The following is a 10,242-nucleotide window of genomic DNA, read 5'->3' on the forward strand; positions in this document are numbered from 1 at the left end:
AACTCCCAAAAGAGGGGTAGACACTGTCCCACTCTGGTCTGTGCCCCGGAAATGAAACTTCCCAAGAGATGGAGTCAGAAACTTCCCAAGCAATGGAGTCAGAAACTTTCCGAGCAATGGAGTCAGAAACTTTCCGAGCAATGGAGTCCTCTCCCTCTCCCTCTCCCTCTCCCTCTCCCTCTCCCTCTCCCTCTCCCTCTCCCCCTTCCCATGGCTTTCCCAGCTCCCAGCTCAGGAGCAAAGTGAGCCCCCAGGCAGCACCATCTCCATGTTCATACCCAGCACCTCACCAAGCACTTCCAGAAAAATGCTTTGCTTTGCACCTCCCTCCCCTGGCCTGGAAGCAAGACACAGGAAAATGCAGGAGAACATGTTAACCAGTGATTTCAGCAAGTAAAGAAAGGGAGATCACAGTTTGTTCTGACCCCAGAGTGGCAGAGCATCCAGCTCAGCCCTGGTGCTGCCCAGCCTTTGCATTTCCAAACCAGTTCAGCCATGCCTAATCACAGGCACTGTGCTCTGAGACCTAACAGAAGCACTTCTCCTTTAATTAATCTCCAAGTTTGCTATCTGACTGCTGTGCCATATGGTATTGATTTTTCAGCTTGGTATGACAGCACTTGCCATGAAAGAAACTAACCTAATTAAAGCAGGGGACACCAGCCCACAGGCAGCTACTCTCACTCTTACCCACAACACGGCTTTCCAGATCAGCTCTCCTCAAGTGGGGCACCTCTCCTTGCAGGTGAATTCAGAGCTTTTGGCTCTGCAAAGAGGGCCAGGTCCCTTTCTCAGCACTGGCCTGGGCTTGCTGTGACAAGTGGCACCTGGGTTTTCCCAGCCATCTCCACTCTGCAGCTGAGCAGGGAGGTTTTCAAGCATCGCTTCCCATTTCTTTTCAGACAGACCAGGTAAGGCATTAATGAGTCTCAGTGTCCTTCCTCTCCCCCATTAACAACTGGGCTCCTAAGAGACCTAAGCTGGGGTCTTTTAGCTGAAGACTGATGTGGCAGTCTCACAAACCCCATCACACAAGCAAATGACCCTTTACCCAAGCTATGCTGTCCCAAACAGACTATCTAAAGGACCTAGAGAAATAAGAGAAAAATAACATAAATATATTAATGTGCATGAATGCTCCTTCCCAGAAGAGTGAAGGCACACATGCTTGCCTGTCTCATCTTTGTAAGCAACCACATTATTTGGTGTGGGAAATACAGATAGTGTTCCTGTAGCTCACTTCACCCATTTTAATTGACCTGCAGGAAAGCTGCTCCTGCCCAGGGATGTGTACCCAGGGATGTATTTGCTGTGCTCTGACACTGCATTCTGCAATTTTCTTTTTGGATGCAGAAAGAGCATCTTTTAACACATGGGGACCTCCTCTTCCTGGTTCTCCTTTAATATCTCAGCCTTGCTCTCACCAGTGTCACTCCTACACCATCTTCTTTATTCTCTTACACCGGCAGCACTGGGTTGTTAATCTTGTAAAATTTTCTTGTGGGACTAACTTTTTTCTACAATAAAGGATAGATTTTATTACAGAGGACTTTCCAGCTTTTCTACCAGCTCCTGGGTTTTTCTTTGACAGGACTCCTCTAACATAATCAAGGTGGGCCTTGATGCCAAAAGGGAACATACTGTACAAAATTAATAGATTGAATGTTGCTGACAATGAATAATTATTTATTCATCTCAAACAGGACTTATATTATTGGTATTGTCACACTCTGGGAAAAAGAGGAGGAAGAAAAGTAATAAGAGAAAGAAAACTTCTTTGTGGGATTATTGTCTGCAGTCTTGCCTTTTGGCTTCAGGTTATGATGGATTTTGAAAGTAGAACAAATGTATTTTCTTCCTACTTGGAAATTGCAGTGAATAGCAGTAAAATTGCTCTTAGTTCCTGTTGTTTGATGCCTAGAAAGTTTCCAGTTTCTACAAGGAAAAGATGCCTGGTCACCAGTTTCCTTCAGCATCTCCCAGCTCAGCCTCCTTTGCAGCTCCTGCAGAGCTCTCCCAGCCAAAGAGGTGAACACACAGCAGAGACAGCAGAAGCCCTGAAGGGCAATTCCCTTCCCTCTGCTCCTGTCTGCCCAGGGCAGGAAATCTGCACCTCATTCCCATTTTGGGGGCCATCCCAGCAGGATGCTCAGACCAGCAGGTTACCTGCATCTCCCCTCCTGGCTGGGAGCCCACCATCCATCCTTCCCTCTCTTTTTAAGTGACTCCCCCTTCGTTTCTTTAGCTCACAGGAGGAGATGTAACAAAGAGCCCCGTGGTCCTGCACGGTGTCTGAGTGTTCATTTGTTTGGCAAAGCAGCCCCTTTGGCTGGGGGAAGCCCTGAGAGTGCAGCTGAGATGTGTGGCAGGCTGCGGAACAGCCATCCCCAGGGGCCACCTGAGAAAAGAGGCAATTAGCCAGCCCCTCACCAGCACAGCAGGGGCGGTTCAGGGGGAAAGAAAAGCCGAGCCCTGGTGGTAATGACATTTTTCCACATGGGTAAATGCATTGATCTGTGACAAACAATACCAGGCTGTGGTGCAGAGGAGGAAAGGATGGGAGAGCTTCCCCATGCCAGATGTTCAGGACAGAAGTTTCCTGGATTCCCTGCATGAAGCTGAACGTCTGTGGAACCACAGCAGCCCAGGTCTTGCCCAGGGCCACACTTCCCAGCAGGTGCCGGGAGCTTCTCCTTAAAAGCAAGCAGGTGATGCAGGTGAGCCTCATCCCACATCCTCAGAAAGTCCTGCAGGGTACAGAGCACCCAAGTAAAGCTTTATAACAGAGCTACCCTGGGTAAACTACCTGTAAATGGAGGCTAAGACAGTGACAAATCTGCTCCTGTCCCTGACACCCTAACTCACCGCACTAATTCCCTTTTACCCACACCCTGCAGGGCAGTGACAGCAGGCTGATCCCGTGCTTGTAGAGCACCTGTGGTAACACAGCATTTCTGTAATGCCCCAAACCATGCCTAGATTGGGGCATCTCTCCCAGGGCGATTCCTCTAGGAAAAACCAAATCTATAAAGGATGAACCCTGACAGACGTGGACCTCTGCTTTGCTTGGAGCAGTTCCTTCTGCTTTCCTGCTTCCAAAATGTCCAGGTGAACACGTATAAATACCACTGCCCAGACAGAAGTGGTGGGATGTCCCAGGCACACCATACACACTCTGGAATGGGCATCATGAGTGTCTGAGAAGAAATGTATAGCAGTGTGTTATTAGTGTCTTGTCATGGAATGGGCAAAGTGGTTTAGGAGAGCACAGGGCAAGGCACACATCCTGTCCGAAGAGCTTAACTTCTAAGCTTTAATCAGAAGAATTAGGGCTTTGCTTTGGCTCCAATTTAATCAGAATGCATAGCAGAGATGGTGGTGCCATTTCGTAGGCAGGGTGCTATCTGCTCAGGACATTCCCTCCTGCCTCACATCAGCCAGGCTGCACCCCTGGGTGAGCAGAGGTGACAGGCACTGTCCCAATGACCACAGCTAACCTTGGATGACATGAGAGCCCTGTTGGCTCTGGGGGTGCTGCCCAGGCTGCCTTTGGAGGTTTAACTCCAGGTGAGCCTCCATGGGGCTGTCTGAGGTCTCAGCCACCTGCATACGCCTGCAGAGCTCCAGCAATTCCCCTCCATCTCTGCTCACTCAGCACTCTCCCCTGGGCCAGAGCCATCAGGGCACAGCCCTGGATGGTGGCTGGGTTGCCAGCTGGCCTGGAGCCTGGGACCTGCTTTAGCCCAGCTCCCAGCGCGCGTGCTGGGCCGTGGCTGGAGCAGGGCTGGAGCAGATCTCCGGGCAGCAAGAGCCAGCATAAAGGAGGGAGATTTGTTCTGTTCCTGGCAGGCCCCTCCACTCATCACACACAGCCTGCAGATGCTTTGGCAGGGCAGGACATGGGCACGGGGAGAGGACCTGGGGCTAAAAGCAGGGTGGGCATTGCTCTTTCCCCCGGCTCAGCACCTGCCTCACCCACTACATCACCATGGGATCGCTCCTCCTTCATTTTTAGCTGCAAAATAGCACTTCTGACTGGCATTTCACCTGGCAAGCTCAAAGAGCAGCAAACTGCAGCTAGTTAAAGCAAACCACACCATCTTCTGCTGAGAACTGCCACGGTCAGAGGACTTTTGCTGCTTGCCTTTTTCCACCCTGCTTTTTTTGACGCTCTCTTCTTTTCTCTTTTGCAAGCACATCCCTCATTGCAAAGCCAAGCCTCAGCTGCCCTGGGCATGGTGCCATCCCTCCACTCTCTTCCCTGGATGAAGCAAATTCCTGACCATAGTGGTGGGAAAATATCAGGCACACACACTGGATGTAACCCTCATCCTAGATCCTCTCACTCCTTGCTGCATTTCCAGCTCACAGAAGTGGCTTGGATCTTCCTGAGCAAAATCTAATCAGGTCTGTGTAAAAAAGGAAAAAAAAAAAAATAGAGTGGGAAAGAAAAGCCCTGACCATATTTTTAAATAATACCAAAAAGCTGTAAGTATGTGGTCGGCCTGTTTGTTCTTACTGCATGGGATCAGCCTGATTATTCAGGGATTCATTTTTATTTCTGAGTTTTATTTTTTTCTCATTCAACAGCTGCACATTAATAAAAACTCCATTTATTGGAGGATTTGGCTGGGATTGCTATAATAAAATAGAAGGATTTGTGCTGGGCACTAAAAGAACTCTCTGCAAAAAAGTAGTGTTTTTCCTGTGATTAGGAGCACCAGAACATATTGTTTTGCTGTGTAGCACCATCACTGCCAAGGGTGGTGACAGATGTCTTGTGTTAATGTTGAATGATTAAATGCCATTTCTGAAGCCACTCCCTATCTGTGCAGCACGGTGCTGCTTCACCCTCACAATCTGCCTTCAATCTGTTCCCTTTGCTGAGAGCATCCCTCCCTGCTGGCTGCCATGGAGCCCCCATCACCTCCCTGCTGCACACCGAGCCCCAGAGCCAGCTGTGCCCAGCCTGGACATCAGCCCTGCAGTGCCCTGTCCCTCCAGGGCAGCTCAGAAACAGAGGGTGCAGACAGGGGAAACACAGAGATAAGCACAGCTCTTGGGCTTCTCATCCTGCCATGGCGATCCTCACCCACATCAACAGCGAGGGCAAGTTTGGTGGGAAATATGAGACCAGCCTAAGGAGTCGCTGTTTCCAGCTCTAACTCTGCTAAAAGAGGTGATACATTCCTGCATTCTTTCCTCTTCTCTATACAAAGACCACTGTCTGTCATCTGTGACCATCTTTGAGCAAGGCAAAGAGCATCCCAGCTGTGGGTGGCTGCAGAGGCCTCCACAGGCCCCCTGGCACTGGCTCTCTTGCTTTCCACTGTCCTCAACCCATCTCCTTTTACACTCTTTCTCTCATAAACCACTACAGCCCCCAGACTGCATCCCACTCTGCCAAAGGCAGGTAGGTAACTCAGCTCAGGCAAGAAAGAGCCTCTGCCCAGAAGAAGAAGAAGATGGACAGCGAGGTGGAAGTGTTGGCTCGCTGCTGACCACCTGAAATTTAGTGATGTTCCTCTCCTAAAAGCCTGCTGTGGCCTCAGCAAACACGCACAGAGACACCCTGAGAGAATCATGCACATGTGCACACACACACAGATCCTTGATCAGGACATCTGCATCCTCTGGAAGAATGCTGTCTTCACAAAACCATCATCTGCTTGGCATCTGGTGCAATGACAGGTTGTGCACACCATTTCCAACCCACACACACACACACATCTGAGTCCCAGCATCACACAGACCACAAATAAGGTTTGTTTCTCCAAACAGAGCTGATGTGGTGAGGGGAAAGGAGGAGCTGGCAGGGGAAAATCTGGCTGCTCACATGCATTCCCACATATTGCTACAAATCCTGTCAGTGATGGTAGGGGGCACTTTGGCAATCTGGGAGCTGCATGAAGATGTTGAAGAGGGGGATGCACCTTCAGGGAGCCCAGCCAAGATGATGCTGCTGCATATGCTCACATCACCTACAAACAGCACCTTCCCCCTCCTCTGTTCACCTCTCTCCTTGCATCCCATGGATCTGGGGATGATGTTCCCTCGCTTTGTCCCAGCACCAAGTGCCTCTGAAGATGCCATCACTCTGCCTGCAGAAGGAAGCTCTTCTGAAAACTTGAGGAGGCAGGAGGGCAAGGTGGTGCCAAACAGCAAGAAGCCCAAATTGACTTATTTCTACCACCTCTCCTCTAAAAAAATATGAAGCCCTGCTGTCACTTGTTAATCCATCAGCCTGACAGGTCAAGTAAAAGCAGGTTGCCCACTCGCTTTCACTTCTCCCCCAACTTAATCTCTGTGCTAAATTACAAGTTGATAATGGGTTACCATTAATTATTGATTTTCCAGATAATACTTGTTAAAGTAGAATTAACGCTATTGTTTCTGAACAAATACTGCCCAAATACTGTGTTTAGTGGGCTTGTAATCAGCTTTACCCACTTCTCCTCTAATCTGATTGAAACAGATTTCCTACCAAATCTTTTTTATCATTTCGTTGATATTAAAAGGTCACATATTTATGCCTGCCCAAAAGTTTAATTTAAGTTACTGCAATTGATTATCATGACATATTCATGCTCGAACAGCATAGTGCTGATGGAGGTTCTTTAGTTCAGAGTGAGAATGGAGAAGGAGAGAGAAACTGTGAGGAGGAACACTTTCTGTGGCATTCAGTGAGTGATGTTAGGCATTGTACATTTTAGCTTATTTTCCCAATCCCTATATTATGATTCTGTTCATCATAATGCTTTTTGACCTGCTGCATTTACTCCATCATAATTATCCTTTAATACTCTTATAAATGAACTTTTAGCTTATCTTCTGTTAATTCTCAGAACAAGCAAAGCACACACGTAACAAACAAAGCCGTCTAAATAAAGTGTTTAACCCTTGTGGTGGCTTTCCCTGATTATTCAAAGGTGGGCAGTGTGTTTAACAGGTAGGAGGCATAATTACACTTCCTGTCATAAGGTACAGAATGTGTGATGGCATCAGCCCCTCTTCAAGCCAAGCCTCACTGAACAAGTCTGTAAAGAAAAAGCAATGAATTTAAAGCAAAACAAAACTAGCTGGCAGGAGTAACATAGATCAATCTGGGACTTCTCCAGTGTTGGACAGCTCCCTAAGCTGGATGGCACACAGGACCTGAGATGAGTTAGTTAGAAAGAGAAGGTGGAGGTGACTGGTCTCAAGCACCTGAGAGGCTTCAATTTAATTTCCAGCTTATCCATGAGTTCTCAGTGGTCTCTTGGACAACTGGGTCTCTGGGACATGGAGGACATGGAGACAGGTCTGAGCTGTGTTCCTGTGCATTGGAACAGAGAGGTTTTATTCACAATACAGCCACAGCACTAAGCACTGTAACATCTCCCACCTGGCTTCTCCTCCATGCTCAAGCCACGGTGGGAAATGGGAATGCACCAGCTTGTTCCATTTCTGTGTTGTAGAATTTGGCACATGATCACATTTCAGCAATGGTCTCCACAAAAGTTTCTGTACACACAAACATTTCAGCAATACAAAATACAATCAACACTGGTTTGCAGCTGTAGCTGTGTGCAGGAGAGACCTGACTGGAGAGATCATCTGGCAGCAAAGTTCTCCTTGCCTTTCATAACCCACAGGGACAAGACTCCCCAATATTCCCAGTGCCTTGGACACCTGCCTCTCACCCAGCATGTCAAACTCCCACAAACTCTTCTGCAGATGGCAAAACTGCAACCCCTCTCTGCTGTGACCTGATTTCCCTGCTCCACCTTGTGAGGAGTGTGAGAGCTGGCTCTGGGCAGCTCCTGCCTCCCAAGGCAGAGGGCAGGCACCTGGACACTCACCCTGGTGCTGCCTGTGCATTGCCAGACATCCCAGATGAGGACAAGATCAGTGAAGCATCTGTGGCACAAGGAGGGGTGACACAGCGATGCAACCACAGCTCCTCTTGCAGTGCTCGCTCCAGGCTCTGTGCTGTGGTTGTTCATTATTAACATGACAAGCAAAGTAAGAGAAGGTCCCTTTTTTGGAGAGTTTGTAAACCTGGGCAGGGAAATGAAGCATTGCTTTCCCCACAGCAGCTGAGATCCAATACAGGCTGTGTCTACATGCAACCCTGGAAACCTTGAACACCTTCTGAGCAGCTGGTCAGTGGTGAGCCCAAGGAGCTGCACATTTTCCCAGGACACAAGGCAGCGAGGTCCTGCAGGCAAAGGGAGGAACAGAAATGGATGGATGCTTCACCACCAGGCTGTTGTCCTGAAATGACTCCACATACAGCAGGGACTCATCTGCTTGCAGCGTTTCCTTCCCCACGCACATCCTGCATCTGCCTGTCCCAAAAACAAACTGCTTTCACTTTCCAGCAGTCCACCAGAGAGTATCTCATCTGACTAATGCAGAGGTAGGTAAAGGATAGATCGGTAGAAAACTCTGAATATCCTTTTTTATAGACTAGGTAAACTGCAACTTGCCAGAGTAACTCAGATTTTCATGGAAATTGAGTGATATTCAGTGAAAAGCTACTGGCACGCATGATGAGAAAATACCTAATTCTCCCAAAGAAGGTTTTATGCCCATAAGTGCATGGACAATAACCTGGAAGGGTTAGATTACAGCTAGTAATGTCACGCAGACCTCTAGAGGGGATTAACTCAGGAGTTTTGTTATTAAAGGTGCACCATTCATGAGCCTAACCCCACTACAGTGCTAGACACTAAACTGTACTAAAAGAGGTTAACAGCCCTCAGCAGCTCCATGAGACAACTTGTACCTGTTGGTGCATATTCCAATTTAAAAAAAAAAAATCTTGAGAAATGACAAATGAAACCATCATCCTGTTTGGTCCCCAGCCCATCTTATTTGCTCTGTAATATTATTTGTCCTCACAAAATCCTGTTACAGTCTTTTCCCTTGTTTTGCCAGCAAGATGAGGATTCTTTCAGTCACGGGGCTGGATCCTCAGCTGCTGTGGACTGACCCAGCTTTCCCAGCAAATGGGACTATGTTGACTTATATCAGCTGGGAATCTGTTTGCTCCCCTGTTTCACATGGAATGGACTCACAAAGATTATCAGTTAGCTTTAAGACTATCATGTTTTTATTGTAAAGAAATCACTCTAAAAGCATTTTTCTCTATCCAGTTTTTAAGAATCCAATCCTCTGCCATAGCTTAAGGACAAACAATTTTATGATTACCACCAGCAGAGCCAAGGCCAACTTGACAAAATTTTATTTATTTCCTGATAACATAATCCATATCCCACTGAATTGCCATGTGAAATATACTCCTGTGTAATACCAAAGTGTTAATGGCACAGAGTAAAACCACAAGCTGGTTTGAAATGCAGAGATTTTGAAGGAAAAGATATGAAATCACATAATGCAGCTCCATAATCGTTTGACAATAAGTGATCCTTTTATCCGATTATTATTTCAGTTGCATGCCTTTAATAAAATGCAGCAGTCACCCACTCCCCAAAGCATTTGGACCACAGTTATGACCAAAGAGCAGTGGCCTGTAGCAGGAAACTGCACCCCAATCCTTTTTTACCCCATGCACTGCCCAAGCTCCTCAAATCTCATCAGGGGGTGAGACTGAGGATCACAAGCACAATTTCTTTATGCTGCAGCAGCTCCAGGGAAATCATCACACCAATGGGTACCAGCTAGGAGGCAGGAATGGGCAAAGGCAGACACTGAAATAAAAAGACAGCACTGAAATAGACTGTGACTAATAGAACCAAAGAAAGTAAGAAGGAAGTTCCTGCTTTTACCAAGAGCAAACTTATCTCCTGTTTGTTAGCTGGCCTTTCTACGAGATGCTGGTTGTTGAGCTGCCATTCACAGGTCAGAACAATTTTTTTTAAGTCAATAAACTTCTGTAGATTCAAACAAGGAAAGAAGCAGTGGTCACATCTTTTGGAGAAAGCTGCAGGTGACTACCTGCTCCTTTCCTTTACGAGGAGGAAAAGTGGGTAACCCAATGTGTAAAGAATTTGGGAGAGCTAACACAGCATCAGGAAGTCCTGCTTTTTATGGTTTCAGAACAAATTACCCTTTTCCATGAGATCATAAGGTGGCTCGAAGATTGCAAAAATGCTGTTAAAATACTACTACAGCTTCTCAAAGGAATTTTATTTCATTCTGGTTTAAATAGAAATGAGTGTAATACAAAATTGGCTGTGCCCATATTGGCAAGTTTTCAATCTATTTGACTGCTAAATCCTCAAATCAACATCAGCT

Source organism: Ammospiza nelsoni, chromosome 3 (genome assembly GCF_027579445.1).
Source record: "Ammospiza nelsoni isolate bAmmNel1 chromosome 3, bAmmNel1.pri, whole genome shotgun sequence".
Classification (NCBI taxonomy): Eukaryota; Metazoa; Chordata; class Aves; order Passeriformes; family Passerellidae; genus Ammospiza; species Ammospiza nelsoni.